The sequence below is a fragment of the Xyrauchen texanus genome, chromosome 26 (genome assembly GCF_025860055.1).
Source record: "Xyrauchen texanus isolate HMW12.3.18 chromosome 26, RBS_HiC_50CHRs, whole genome shotgun sequence".
In the NCBI taxonomy this organism is placed as follows: Eukaryota; Metazoa; Chordata; class Actinopteri; order Cypriniformes; family Catostomidae; genus Xyrauchen; species Xyrauchen texanus.
In genome coordinates, this window is record NC_068301.1 from 25,998,911 (window position 1) to 26,015,341 (window position 16,431).

General features: G+C 43.1%; 1 protein-coding gene across 1 annotated transcript in view; it reads right to left on the reverse strand.

The window, feature by feature from the left end:
- Window positions 1-16,431, reverse strand: part of LOC127619638 (ataxin-1-like) — a 134,594-nt gene that overhangs the window by 79,848 nt on the left and 38,315 nt on the right. The window contains exon 2 of the mRNA XM_052092568.1: window positions 13,720-13,906. The gene's annotated coding sequence lies outside the window, so the exon portion shown is untranslated. The remainder of the gene's footprint in view (window positions 1-13,719; window positions 13,907-16,431) is intronic.

Here is a 16,431-nt window from a genome sequence, read left to right on the forward strand (position 1 = left end):
CGAAGTCGGCTAAGTCTAAGCCGGATCTGAGGACTGTACTTACGGCTAAGAAGGCTTCGGCTCAAAAAAAAAAAAAAAGGGTCCTGATGCTATGCACGTCAGACCATCGAGGACAGCCCCAACTGAGGTGGAGCGGTGTACACCTCAGAATACGGTGCCCGCTCCACTTCGGGGTCCTCATGGGACCAGTCTGCCAACCCCGCCACCCTTGGTGCTTCGGGGCGCAGTGGTATCCAGCGGAAGTTCGGCGCAATGTCGACTCGACGTTGTGACGGACGTGAGCCCTCTGAGGGGGGTCCAAAAACAGTCAGTTCGGGTGTTTCCTGCCAATATGCTTCAGGTCGCCGAAGTGGCTGTTCCTTTAACAGGGTGGAGCGGTGTACACCTCAGAATACGGTGCCCGCTCCACTTCGGGGTCCTCATGGGACCAGTCTGCCAACCCCGCCACCCTTGGTGCTTCAGGGCGCAGTGGTATCCAGCGGAAGTACGGCGCAATGTCGACTCGACGTTGCATCGGACGTGAGCCCTCTGAGGGGGGTTCAAAAACAGTTCGGTTGTTTCCTGCCAATATGCTTCAGGTCGCCGGAGTGGCTGTTCCTTTAACACCAGAGGCCAGTCTCGAGAGACTGGTACCCTTAATACGGTCTAGCTCTGTCACCCCGCACGTTCACGAAGTGCGTAGATGCAGCTCTGGCCCCGCTCAGGCTGCAGGGCATACGCATTCTGAACTACATCGACGACTGGCTGATTCTGGCGGAATCAGCGGATTGAGATGTCGTTCTCGCTCATAAGAAGAAATTGGGGTTGAGACTCAATGCCAAGAAGAGTGTGCTTTCTCCATTACAGAGAACCACTTTCCTTGGTGTGGTATGGGATTCAGTCACGATGCGGGCCACACTATCGCCTGTTCGTGTAGCTGCTATCATCACAGCCACAAAAGAGTTGAAGCTAGGCCAGTCACGCACTGTGAAACAGTTCGAGAGACTGTTAGGCCTCACGGCAGCAGCGTCCAATGTGATCCCCTTTGGCCTGCTGTACATGAGACCTTTGCAGTGGTGGCTCAGGACCAGAGGGTTCTCCCCAAGAGGGAACCCACTTCGTATGATCAAGATCACGTGGCGGTGCATCTGCGCCTTGATTATATGGAGGAAACATTGGTTCCTGTCCCAGGGTCCGGTGCTGGGAGCTCTTTGCCATCAAGTTGCTATCTCGACAGACGCTTCTCTCACCGGTTGGGGAGCGGTAATGGAAGGCCGCTCAGCTCAGGGTCTGTGGAGGAACCATCAACTCTCTTGGCGCATAAATTGCCTGGAGATGATGGCCGTCTTCAATGCGTTGAGACATTTCCTCCCAGATCTGAGGGGCCATCATGTGCTTGTCCGTACAGACAACACATCGGTGGTCTCTTATTTAAATCGACAGGGGGGTCTGTGCTCACGTCCACTCTGCAAACTGGCGCACCAGATTCTCTTGTGGTCCCTGGGTAAAATACTCTCCCTGAGGGCAGTGTATATCCCAGGGTACCAGAATATAGGAGCAGACACCCTGTCGAGGCAGGTGCTGAGGCCAGGGGAATGGAGACTCCACCCCGAGGCGGTGGAGCTCATTTGGGAATTTTACGGCCAAGCAGAAGTGGATCTGTTTGCGTCTCAGCTTACGACGCACTGTCCACTTTGGTTCTCCCTCACGCAACCAGCCCCCTTGGGGTTGGACGCTATGGTACAGATGTGGCCAAGGCTACGTCTGTACGCATTTCCCCCTGTTGCTCTGCTCCCAGGAGTTCTGGAGAGAGTCCGCCAGGACGGAGTAAGTCTATTATTAGTAGCTCTACGCTGGCCGAGTCGAATTTGGTTTGCGGACCTAATTCATCTCCTCGACGGCCCTCTTTTCGAGGTACCCGTCAGGAGAGACCTTCTGTCTCAGGCAGGGGGCACAACATTTCACCCCCGACTGGAGATTTGGAACCTATGGGTTTGGCCTCTGAGGGGGCCCAACTTTTAGAGAGTGGTCTCTCGACTGAGGTCGGTGAGACCATTCTTAGCTCCAGAGCTCCAGCCACGAGGAAATTATATACACTTAAGTAGAAAGTTTTCACGTCTTGGTGTCACCAGCATCAGCGAGATCCAGTTAACTGTTCAGTCAACACAGTACTTGAGTTTCTCCAGTATCGTTTTACATCAGGTTCATGTTCTTCTACCTTAAAGGTTTACGTGGCGGCCATTGCGGCTTTCCATGCCCCTGTGGGTAGGACATCTTTGGGTCGAGGCCCCCTGATTATTCGTTTCCTTCGTGGCACCTTGAGGCTGAGGCCTGTGGTTATTGTACTGCAGGCATTCTGTCCTCCTCTGTTTACATCTTCGGACCAGGAAAAACTGAATCTCTTGTGTCCAGTGCGAGCACTGGACACTTATGTCCACAGGGCTGCCCCGTGGAGAAGATCTAATCAGTAAGTGGATAGCTGAGGCTATTTCGCTTGCACATGAGTCCTCTGGCCAGCCATGCCCTTCGGTGGTCAGAGCTCACTCTACTCGAAGTATGGCGGCCTCTAAAGCCCTCGTATCAGGAGTTTCCCTTCAGGAGGTTTCTGATGCGGCAGGTTGGTCCTCGCCGCTAACTTTTGTGAGGTTTTATAGCCTGGACCTGGAAGCTGCCCCAGGATCCCAGGTGCTTTTTACTGATTTGCCGACAGTTTTTATCATCTGGCATTTTGTAATTATGGCGTATTGGGTATTATCATTCCCAAAGCGTCATCGACGCATCGTGAGTTCCCTCGTAAGGGAACGTCTCAGGTTACGACTGTAACCCTAGTTCCCTGAGAAGGGAACGAGACGATGCGTCGCCCTGCCATACTTCCTGCATCCCTGCGATCGACTTTGCTTCGGCTCTAAAAGCTAAAGCGAGTAACGCACCGGATGTGCTTATATCCTTTCCTGGTCATGACGTCACCCGCCCGTGGCGTTCATTCATTCATTCCATTGGACTAGTTGACATACGTGCTTCAGGGGCGTTCACGCAAAGGCGTTCCCAAAGCATCATCGACGCATCGCGAGTTCCCTCGTAAGGGAACTAGGGTTACAGTCGTAACCTGGGACGTTTTTACATCTATAGAGTTGTGCAATATTTAAAAAGTATTATCCAATATTTTAAAAGATGTTTGAGCTTAAAGTTTATGTTAGTATAATGTGTTTTACAAGTATAATCACTTAGAAAAATTATATATAATATTAATAATACATATATTACTTTATATTATAATCATGTGATGTAATATATCCTTTTATAATTTTTTTTATTGTTTTCGGCCAAGAATGTTTCTTTCGGTGCATCACTAATTAAATTTGACCCAAACCATTATCAAGGGACATACATAATTTACTTTAGCCATGGCTAGAAAATACATTGTGCATATATATCTTTCATATACAATATATAGAAATTGCATAATACACTTTGCAGTTCCACCAGTTTCATTTACCAATCTGCAAACTCATCAATGTCACTTTGTTCATTTTTGAAGAAGAGCAAAAACCTTAATAACTTTTGTTTGTGTACTGATTCGCTTAGCAGATTTGGACTGCCACATGCACTGCACCTGCGGGTCCAATATGCGATACCTGTGCGTTGTCCTACCCACGAGACGATCTGGCGTGGTGCTTCTCAACCTGTGTGTGACTTGCCTTTAAGCCAGAATAATTATTTTGCCAGCCTTTTTAAACAGCCTTCACATCAAAAACATACTTACAATGCCTTAAAATGCTGCATACAGAGATAGCTCACAAGGTATTTGGAACAGAGCAACAGAAAAGAAAAATGCAGGGAGTGTAAGAGAGAAAAAATAATGAAGGCTTAAACAAAGTAGTGAGTAACAGTGAAGAGGCTTTCTCCCTCTGTGGATCCATCAGATCCAACAAAACCTTTCAATCAGGGAGACTTCCAGCATCTTAATTCACATTATGGAAGCTGTCCAGCCTGTGAGAAACATTTACATGCACACTCACACATACTGCCTACGATAAACACATCACCTCTTCCACCTTATCTGCCACATGTCTTTCTCTCACAGCTTCAGAGAACAGAAAAACCTGGTGCGTCCCTGCCGAAGGCTTCCCTTTTATTCTTTCTCAATATCTCACATGACAAATGAATCATACCTACCTCACTCTGTGAAAGACTTGCTCTGTTCTCATCTTTCTTGCTGTGTATTGGCCAATGTAGCTGACCCAGACCACAGGGATGTATAAGAATAATTACAGTCCATTTCCCAAATAAACTTGTTGTAGACTAGTGGTTGACACAACAGATTCAACTGTAGAAAGTGAATTCATTTCACAGCCAGTATGTCCCAAGTGACAGTGAGACACTGACTATATGCCAGTTTGTATTTACAGATCAAGCAGCAATTGTTTTATTTATTTGTTTATTTTTTTGGCAAATTAGTCCACTTGACTTGTATTACACTTTTATAGAGGATATGTAAATAAGGAAAGAGTGTATGGAAAAGTGTAGTAAGGAAAGAGTGGACAGGGAGACATAATACGTTTTAGTTTAAATCTAATTATTCTCCAGAGATAGTAGTCATTGAAATCAAGATGTAACTGTAAAATATGAATCCTATTATTTTGGATTTGCAAGGCATGACAGATAAGGATGTTTCAATTGTTTTGCTTCATTATCTGGGAGAACAAATGGGGAGAAAGAAAAACCTGTTTGATAATAACTCCCATGTAAACAGCAGCCAATTTGAACACGTTAGACGTTGTCTGTGAGACATCCGGCCCGCTGTTGACCTTTCGTTTTTGTCTTTATCAGGGAGGCCATGAGGGAAATGACTGCGCTTCAGCGTGCATGCTGCATCCAGCGTGTTCCTGCAAATCGTATTAGTAGTGATACTATGCCACACACACACACACACACAAAAAAAGCAGAAACTACAAGCAGACGTTAATGACTTAGTCCCCGGTTATTTTCACGTGACACTGGCCTCCTATGACCCACAAAAGCCATTTTAAATCCCATTCATCCACATCTCAGCAGCACAATTTTATATACAACAGAGAGAAAAAGACAGATGGATGAGCAAAACTACATATTTTCAAAATAAAGTAGTTGATGGGATGCTGTGGCAGGGCGGAGGGCGCCCTGCCACAGATGCCTAAACGACTTATGATCTAACCGATATATAATCAACTATATATATATATATATATATATATATATATATATATATATATTCTGGTGGCCAAAACTTTGGATTTAATGCACAGATGTTGCAGAAGGAAATTGGTGCTTTAATTCACCAAGTGGCATTCAACTGATATAAGTATATTCAGAACATTACTTATGTAAAAAACAGCAACATCACTATTTGAAAAAAGTCATTTTTAATCAAATCTAGACAGGCCCCATTTCCAGCAGCCATCACTCCCAACACCTTATCCTTGAGTAATCATGCTAAATTGCTAATTTGGTACTAGAAAATCACTTGCCATTATATCAAACACAGTTGAAAGCTATTTGGTTCATTAAATGAAGCTTAATATTGTCTTTGTGTTTGTTTGAGAGTTGCCACAGTATGCAATAGACTGGCATGTCTTAAGGTCAATGTTAGGTCAAAAATGGCAAAAAAGAAACAGCTTTCTCTAGAAACTAGATCAGCTAGACGGTAAGGTGTGTGAGGAGTGCCCGACAAGAGAGCCACATCTATGGCAAGTGCTACAGGAAGTATGGGGTGAAATGTCACCTGAGTATCTGGACAGCTAGATTGCCAAGGATCTGCAAAGCTGTCATTACTGCACTTACTCACCGGTTCTATGATACGCCATAGCTTGGTCCTCGCCACTCCTCCACCCTCTAACGAATGACAAACACGCCTCACCAGGCGGATCGGAGACAGTCCTCCGGCCACTGGCGGACGGAATGCCCCGTCGCGTTCTTGGGGAACAGAATGGGTCTCCTCCACCCCTGGCAGCGGTTCTCCCTCTCCAGGCGGTCGGCCGGAGCCCCTCCCCGCTCGCGGTCGGCGGTCCTATATTGACCCTGCCATGTTTAGCAGCTGGTAGGGGCCTCCCCCGCCCCTGGAAGTGGCCCTGAATGCTTGAGGCGGTCTGTTAGGAGTCCCTTCTTCCCACGTGGTTGGCCATTCCTCCGCTTCCAGGTGGCTCCTCCGTCCCCCGGCAGATGGCCAAGGCTGCTCTGTTGGGGTGGATGGTAGCGGCGAGAAATACACTACGGCGTATCCCTCCTCCTTCCCGGGTTTTCGGGCACCAGTGTGAAGGGATTAATGGAAAGGAGGAGGTGAGAACCGGCTTGCCGATATAAACAACTTATTTAATTAAATTAAAAAAACACACACAAACGGGCAGCTGCCCGTAAACTCTCTCTCTCTAGCTCTCAGTCAGTTATATATATATATATATATATATATATATATATATATATAGTGTTTCCCCTATGATTTGTTTAAGCAGTGGTGCTGTTATGCGCTTCCACAAGCCTGCAGCGTCGGACTAAGAACCGATTAAAACAGGGGTATAAACCCGCCTGGGCCACATCGTGGTTTATTTGAGCACTCAAAGGGCCCTTTGAAAATGTGGCACCAGCACTTGTTTGGTAGCACCCATGCAAATAATATTATACAACGTCTTGTTCCCTCCATCAGGGAACGGAGGTTACAATAGTAATAAGTTACAATAGTCTTTTCAACACCGCTGTGTATTGCTCTTTTAGAGAAATAAAATCTTTTAGGGAAATATTCTCTTTTAGAAGCGCTGTTGAAGCGCCCACTGTTGTGCAGAGAAGGAGAAAGCCGCTGATATGCGCCGTAGATCCAACAGCATATGCTCTTGTAGAGATGAGTGAAACAGTCGGTGAATACAGCTCACTGATCACACAACCGCTTGGCTTGTGATCCCTCCCTGTCCAGGGAGGGACATGCAAATTCTGTCTGCCAATTTCTCATTGGCCTTTTCTCAAATTCAGAGATGCGCGAGGCTCTCAAGAGAGACCCCTAGTGTCGCTTCTTCGACACAGCGTCGAAGTGAGCGACAGACAGGGAACTGATAGCTTGGTTCATAATTCTGAAAATGCACCATAGTTCTTCCATGCAAAACCATGCATGGCTCCACACTACTATGGTTAGTAAATATGGTTTCTATATAAAAACCAATGGCATTGTAATGAAAAAACTGCATATTTTCTAAATATAACTACCATAGGTAATACAGTACAGTTACTGTTACTGCATTAAATCCAGGGTAAAGTTTTGTAAGCATTGTCAGAGAACAGAAAAGCCTTCTAATTTTAGCATGTGGAGGATGTTTGTCTTAAACTAATTTCATCACTGAGACATAAGAGTTTTCCAACAGACAATTACCTTATTTAAAAACTTATTCAAATGGGTTTTACGCTCCCCGCCGTGCAACTCACTAGTTCACAGGTGCATTTAAAATACTCTGTTGCTTGGTTGAGACCAGTCCGCAAATGACCTCACCTGCTTTGCCCTCGTGCTGCTATGATAAAGCCGTGTTGAAAATTGGCCTGTGTAGCTCTGTTTCTTTCTGCTTCTGAAGCAAGCAAAATGCACTCAAAAACATACAGATGACAGGGGAAGGCTCATTTATATTCACGAGGAATGCGGTAACTGATTGTTCAGCAAAATGTTGCAATCCCCTGCCATCCTATATTTCAGAAATGAGCTCACGGGCCACTTGAAATTAAGCGATTTTGACACGTGTTGTTATGCGGTGACGTCACTTTTTGAGTAAGTGATACACAGCACAGAGCTGACTGAGGCTGGCAAGCGTATGTTGCGTCAATAATATTAAATGAACATGTGAAATCCCAACAGAGCTGCTGCAAAATGCATATTGAGGAAACACTATATAGAGTGTGTGTGTGTGTGTGTGTGTGTATATATATATATATATATATATATATATATATATACACAAAGGGCAACTAGTCTTCCAACAAAGAGTTTATAAATTCAAAATGTTTGTTGGATGACTAGTTGACAATCGTGATCCTGATCCATAACTACTAACATTGTTAGCGATCATTTTACAGAACAAAAAAAAATCCTCGAATCTCAATGGCTAACCTTCAGGGCATTTATGTAGCTATTCCCCCAGTCGCTACACAATCAATGTATTTCAGCCACATAGCAGAAATTAGCTCCAAATAAGCTGTAGACATCAAAGATCATTATGCAATGTTTTCGGTAACAGAGTGTCTCTATAGACTGGCTGCATTGTTGTGCACTTTGTGTTGAGAATTTTCAAGAGGACTGGCATGGCGCTTGTTGCATCGGCACAAAGACACACTTTAGGATGAAATAATTGGAAATAAGCCAATCGATGGAGTTCTGCCTTGAGCGTGCAGGCAGTCACACAACTGAATAATATCTCAGTTTTAACATCCTTCCTTTTTCAAACACAACTCTGCTGTAAACAATGGTGATGCAATGATAAGTCACCTCTTCTTAAGAGCACTGGGTCTCCCCATACAAAGACAGTGAATGGATATGAGGGCACTCATTGTTGTTATGAAGATGTGAACAGCCCCTTTGAGGGGAGAGAACCTTTCAGATCAGCACTTTACAAGCTTTTGGTAAGTACCAGAGTGCCAGTGAGTGTATGAATAAATGAATTAGCTCTGACTTGGGTAATTAACTCATTGTTTAGTAATTAGAGATCAGGAGAGTGAGAACGAGAATGAGAAAATAAAAGAGAGAGAACATAATGGAAACATAGATTATAAGAAAACATGAGTAAGGGTGATTGGAGGAATTTACATTCAGTCATTTACATAGATTTATTTTCAACCTAATCTCATGACAATTACGTAACTGTGGCACCATTTTGGCAAAGTATTTCGCGGTTCAAACTAATGTAAAACATTTTTAAGTTATAGCTCTATTGAGTTTTAAAATCAATAATATCAACATCCATACCCTAAACCTTAAACCTAAACCTAACTGATAATGTCATAAAAGCAAATGTTAGATGAAAAATGTGATTGCTGAAGTAACCTCTATGGTACCAATTATTCTATTGTGCTTCTATGACATTTTCTGCTCACATGTTCCCTCGCATTCTTTTACTCATAACCCAGGTCCTTTGCATCGCAAGCGCAACACAATCAGTTGCAATTTGATCTCACTCAAACAAGCTTGTAAATGAAGTTTGTTGTAATAAGATAACATTGTGTGAGGAACAGAGCAAAAAGTACACGTGTATGAGGAACAGGGCAAAAAGTACAAGTGTATGAGGAACAGGGCAAAAAGTACAAGTGTATGAGTTGATAATCTGCTGTTTAACTTGTGATTTTGTGTAAAAGTGAATACAATTAATTCCTTGTCTGTCGCTCACTTCAACGTTATGTCGAGTGAAGCGACACTGGGGGACATTCTTGAAGGCCTCGGTTTCCTCTGAACTTCACAAAAGGGCAATGAGAATTTGGCAGACAGAATTTGCATGTCCCTCCCGTGGACATATGGGTATAAAGGGAGGGAATCTTGCCTCTGTACATTCAGATTTCTTCTTCGGAGCTGAGCAGTTGTGCGATCAGCGAGCTGAGATCACTTACTGTTCCACTCACCTCTGCAGATCTTATGCTGTTGGATCTATGGCGCATATCAGCGGCTTTCTCCTTCTCTGTACGGCAGTGCAGCTTTACCCGTGGGCACTTGGACAGCGGTGCTAAAAGAGAGTATTTTTTTCTAAAAGAGTTTATTTCTCTAAAAGAGCAATACACAGCTGGCCTTCTGCCCCTGTGTAGTTCCTGGATGTGGTCGATTTCCCTCCGCTCCTGACGGTTACAGGCGCTGCCTCGTGTGTCTGGGCTGCGATCACACTGAGGCACCGAGGAATGTCAATCCAGCTGCCCCCCGCGTCGCTCCTTCTTCCCGCGGGATTGAAGACGACCCGGCTGGCGATGGAGGCGATTTGGGGATGGCAGCAGGCTTGGTTTCATCAGTTAGATCCCCACGAACCACCAGTCTGAGGCTGACGCCCAGCATGGGGTTGGACTGGAAACCTACATCCTCCCCAAAGTCTTCACGGCTATACGATTGGTTCCTTGGGTCCGGGCCCCCCTTTGGGCTGCGGTACCCACATTCTCAATAATAAAGCTATTTCCTCTTTTCCTGGGTCATATGGCCCACAAATGCCGTTCTCACGGCAACCCGGTGCTACACTGCTGCAGTCCCGACACCCCAGACGCGGACTCCTCGCATCCGGACCCTCGACTGCTGCCCCTCTGCCGGCCAATTCTGAAGAATCCTTAGGAAACCCACACGGGACCTCCTCCTTAGTCACTAACCCACCCCCTGCTGGGGGTGTGGTGCGAGGTAAGTGCTTCGAGCCTTATCTAAGCACCAAGGCCTCAGGACGTACCGTATGTTCATCACAACCCGCCTGCGCCAGACTTTCAACCCTTGGACAGACCTCTGTTTTCTGCAGACAGGAGTCCCCCTACAGCAGGTGTCCCGACCTGTTTTGGTCACCACAGATGCCTCCAAACAGGGTTGGGGTGCCGTGTGCAATGGGCATGCAGCCACCGGCTCCTGGACGGGGCCCAGGCTGGGTTGGCACATCAACTGCCTAGAGTTGCCGGCTGTAATCCTTGCCCTGCAGAGGGTTCTCCTGCTAATACGGGGCAAGCACATCTTTATTCGCTCATACAGCACCGCTACTATATCTTACATAAATTGCCAAAGCGTCGTGCGCTCAAGTTATATGTCACAACTCGCCCACCATCTCCTCCTTTGGAGCCAGCAGTTGTGCACCACTCACATCCCGGGCAACCTCAACACAGCAGCGGACGGGCTGGCAGCTCCACACCCAGACAGTGGAGGCTCCACTCCCAGACAGTCCAGCTGAATTGGGAGCAGTTTGGCAAAGCGCAGGTAGATCTGTTCGCTTCCCAAGAGACCTCCCACTGCTCGGAACAGGCATGGCCTCCCAGGAAGATAATCAGTCAATTTCCAGCTATGGCATTGAAAAAATTTAGGTTGTCAATTCACACCCACTTTACTCGTGAAGCAGAAGTGAGTAAAATATAGAACAAAAACACATGAAGTGTCTTTCTCACTGTAAAACTGCAAAGATATTTTGATCAGAACATTCTGGAAGAAGGTTAGGTTTTTTCTGGCAGTGATGACTACTGGAGACTCATTAAAGAGGATGAGAGATAAGACGTTAAGGAGGTGGTGTACTTGTGTAAGTGTGTGAGAGAGAGAATGAGAATGAATGAAGGGGAAATATACTGTGAGTGTATTTCCATTTAGACAGATGAGGGGGACTGGAGGAGAAAATGAGGGAGTGTGAAATAGCACGCAAGGCAGAGAGAGAGATCTCTGTCAGAACTCAAAGTTGAACAGACACTCATGACGGGTTTATCCACGCATCGCTGGGCCCGACAACAGCTCAACCACCATCAGATTCTATCCCTAAAAACACACTGCACACATACACACACAGCCAATCCCAAATACACTTCAGATTTACATTCAGTCTACAGTCTGTATGTCAACTAACACACTCTGACAGGCAGGAAACTGTTCTTCTTTTTAAACTAAGATTGTAGTCAAAATTAGTTCCAGGACAGAAGCTAAATATTGTCCACTGTCTTACGCACTCAGAGGAAAAGAGAAAAGGAAGAAGGATATTTATTTTGCTTGCTTTTATAGGCTATATCTAATTGGGTTTATATGTAACTCACAACTACGCCCACAAGGAATAGTCATATTTTTTTAACATTTTCTGAGCTTACTGTGCTGGATTTCAGGTATGGATTTAAAGCTGAAAGTAAAGAAATGACATGTTATTAGTGGCTGAAAGTGTTATCTAACTAGCACAAATATTTAATAATTGAACAGCCATGTGGTTTTGGACATGTAAAACTAGAACTGGGCACTAAAACGATATCAATATTGATAGAAAAAAATACATATTTTTTATATCGATTCTAAACGTTTGACTAATTTTCAATTTTTATCCTGTGTTCTATATCTAGACTATCGGAAGCAATTTGGCAGAGTTATAGGCCTTCACTGAACAAGCTAACTGAATCACAGTAATGAAATCAGCCTGAAGTATTAGCAGGCTAGCGGCTACATAGCCCTGCTGTAAACAGGTAATGAGGCTTGGTAACCGCTTGCTAGCTAGCAAGCTATCTGGCTAATATGATATCATTGGAGACCGAACAAGACATCACTGACAATGTAATACTGCTATCGACTATGACAGCATCAATTGTTGTTTATTTATGTACAGTACTATTTAGTAAAAATTAAACGTCTTTTCATGATCCATAGTGCTGCCACAGGAAAGCATGGATTTCTTATTCTTGTGAAGTTTATTGCCGTTTGGCAATACAGCTTATGGTGCATTACCGCCACCTACTGAGCTGGAGTGTTGAGCGTCACAAGAAAGTCTTTCAGTGGAGTTAAACGGCAGCTGAAGATGAAGAAATCACACACCTTATGTAGGATTAAATCGTAAATTGAGTATACTTTAAAGGTAGCTTAACCTCTGGGGTTTACTTGTAAATAAACTAATTAAGTTTCAATCATTCTTGAGGTCTAACAAACATGTGGAATGCTTTTCCTTCCCCATTAATGTCATGACATGTATATTGTGTTTTTTGTTATAATATTTTTGGCCACATCACCCAGCCCTAAGTAAAACCTCTCCGGAATCCTCCGGAAATATTTAGAGCTTTCAGCAGAATTCTGCGGGCACTGATCCTATGCAGGACTAGCCATAAGTTATTCAATGACAGGCAGCATGCAGAACAAAATATGGTAAATATTGGAAAGATAAACTCATAAAGTTTTGACACAGATAAGCATAGAAAAATGGCAAATGGAAAATATTCAGAAGACAATAAAATGGAGAGAATTCTAGAAACAGCAACACTGAGAAGTGGACATAGAACCAAATACCAAAGAAGTGAGTGAACTTTGGTAGCACTTTGAAAAGAGGAAGTCCAGTGTTGAGACTGTAATGAGTTAGTGAAAGAGAGATATACTGTAAGAATTGAGTGATCAAAGTATAGAGTGAGAGGGGAGGAAAACAGATGTCGTGTGATGAGCATGACCTTAAGCAACATGTCTTTACACACAACCGCTACTGAAAAACATGAAACAATTGCTAGTGAGCGCCAAACACATTTATCCACATCCACATAATTGATGTCGTAACAAGTGACACACAAACCATCGCAAAGAATTATCATAAATGAGAACTCTTTAACATCTCAATTGTTTCTCCAAGACAGCAATGATACTACATGGAGAGCAAATCAAGACTTATGCTGAAGTCTCCTGCTTCTCAGATTTTTATTTAAGAATATACAAGATAATAAATCATTTTAAAACTTTGATCAGATTTAACAAAATACTAAACTCTCCAATCAAAATATGTCACACATTTTAGTATGAACTCAAACATTTCTCATTAAATTTTTCCAAGACCAAATTATCTGAGCTTGACAATGATTGTCACTATATTTATTTCTCCAGACATTTTAAGAGAAACATCAGAGACAAAGTTGAAACTTAAATGAAAAATATTTGAGGCCTGAATGAGGTCTCCTAAACTATGAAACAGCAATCCCGAAGTAATCAAATTTTCTTCTTGTCATTTAGAGAATGTATCAGAAAAAAGAGACAAAGGAGAAGTCCATACTAAAAGAAACTAAACTATGCTGTCTTACCAAATGGGAGAACACAGGTGTAGGTCGAGCAGGAAGAAGGTTCTTAATTGGAGAGAAGGGTCCTATTGAAAGCACCGTGGGTTGTGTGGTTCAATCTCTCCAGCTGCTGTCTGACGGGATGGTTCGTGATTCCCAATCGGTCTGTCCACGTCTGCGTCTCTCTGGCTCCAACTACCCTCACCATTCCCTGACACATTTAAAGACAAAGGAATTTACACTTTAGCAATAAGGTATAAGAGGCTGTGCTATATTGTTTACATAGTCACAGCTAAAGGGAGGGACTGTAACTCTTTCAACCATACTATTTTTCACAATAGTAGCAAGGTAGCTTCCCCGGTTTTGTATTTAAATAAAGTAGCTTTTCAGTAGCTAAGCTATTTTATTAATTAGGTGGCAGGGTAGCAATGTCAAAAGCTACAATGCTGCATTTTACATCAAAGACAAGTATCCAGTGTTTATTGTTGGTGATTTTGAATCAGAACTAAAGATGTCCAATTCACTCTTTTGAGTCGGTTCTTTAAAATGAATTGGTCACACGTGATATCAAAACGATTTTAATCGGTTCGCAATCCAAGCAAAGCTATTTAAATTGGTTTGCGATCCAATCTAAAACACTCAAGACAGCTTACACAAACACTGAATTGAGCGTTTTCTCACTCAACAAAAGCTAATGGATGGTTCTCGCTCTCAGAGGGGCACGTGGTGAGTTGTGCGTGGATGTCACGGAGAATAGCGTGAAGCCTCCACATGCGGTAGGTGCTCAAAAAGCCACGTGATAAGATGCATGGACTGACTGTCTCAGACGCAGAGGCAACTGAGATTCGTCCTCCGCCACATGGATTCAAGCATGTCACTATGCCACCACGAGGACCTAGAGTGCATTGGGCATGCCAAATTGGGGAGAAAAGGCAAGAAAATAAAAAACCAAACATACTAAAAAAAACATTAATTGACTAAACTAAGAAGATTTATTTAGTGCCATCCTTCCTCTAGAAGATATTAAACCATACATTTAACACAATCAATATGGGTGCTATGCAGTGATATACCCATTATCACTATATGGTGTAGTGACCAATTTGCAATAGCATATTATAAATGGAATAGTCAACTATATAAAGCCTTTTGAAGGTTAATTTCACCTTAAAATGTAGGAGGCCATTTGAGCATGCTCAAACATGTTTTTGCATCCATCTGCGCAGTTTTTCAATCGTTTTCCTATGTAAACGAACGTGTTTGGTCCAAATTGCCCCTAAATCTGTGGCGCTATCAAAACTTTTCTCTGTCTGTTTGAGTGGCCCATCCTGCCAGACAGAACAACAGTGAGTAGGAGTGGGTAAAAATCAGTGGCAAATTCTCATCTTCTTCTATATTTTTCATCCTTTCATTTTCAATCACCTTTTTGCCTATGTATTTTTAATCGTTTTCCAGTCTTAATTAATCTACAAACAAATAGAGAAGAACAAAAGAATTTATTAATCAGAATTGATTCCTTGATGCTTACAAGCAAAGTGTGACAACTGTTTCACAAATCACTGCCCGAAGTAGCAAGTGAGTTTGTGCTCCACCCTGTCAGGCCTTCAGAATTTCCACAGAATCCCTCAACAGTGCAAATGAATGAGCAACTAAAGTCAGATTGTCAGATTCAGCAGCCAATCAGATTGATTTATTTGTTCTTGGTGGGTGTAATCTTTAGGATATGTCCTGGTCGAGGCCTTCAAGCTGGCCTTGAGTGACGTAATCACGCTTTAAGTGATGTAATTTGAAAGCGAAGAGCGCTAGATTGTCATCACTGACATCATGCTGATAAATACCAAAAATCAGCCTATTCAAAAAATGTGATGACCAAAGAAACAAGAGTTTACGTTAAATTTAAAATAATTGTATTATTCTCTGCTTTTGGCATCAAAACGCACAACACATTGGATTAACTAGTAAGAAACATTTTCAGTTTGGGATTTCCTTTTCTGAAATTAAAAACACATACCTAAAATCGAAACAAATATAATAAAAATGAGTCTCTTAAAAATACCAGACCCCTCCCTCCTGTAGAGTTAGAACAACTACAGTATCCTACATTCTGTTATGCAAGTGTGCCTTTGAATTTCATGACAACCAGATTATCTGCTATTTTTGTATGTTTCTCTTATGCATAAATCCTGCGGTTACATGCATGCAATATCCTCTGCAATTTGAAATTGTACATTTCATCATATGCAAGTGAATAAAACTAAATGAGAGCAAATGCATTTTGTGCATTTACACAATGAGGTTTGTTTAACAACCCATGGATTAGCTACAATGTTTTGTTCAATGTTTGTTTTATCTTTTCGACCTCCCAGTCCAGTTTAATGGAACATTCCAGGGCTGTTCGCTATGAGGAATGGCTATTTAATCAGAATCCCTCTCAGGGTCTCTGATGCTCCTGGGGGAGACCGCATTCACAAAACAAACACTGGACACTATTAATAGATGATTGTTGACAGGGCAACCACTCTTTGTTCGAATCAGAAACTATTTCTCCCTTTTTCCACTCAAATGTTTCACTTCTGGAAGGTCTGATTCTTGTTACAAAGCACAAAAATCACATGGGTTCCATGGATGAAAAAAAAGTGTTTTTTGGGGGGTGAACTATCCATTTGCATTGTCTCATTTTGGTCAGATATATTACTCCAAAACAAGAAACAGGGTGGAAGATACTTTGGCAAAACA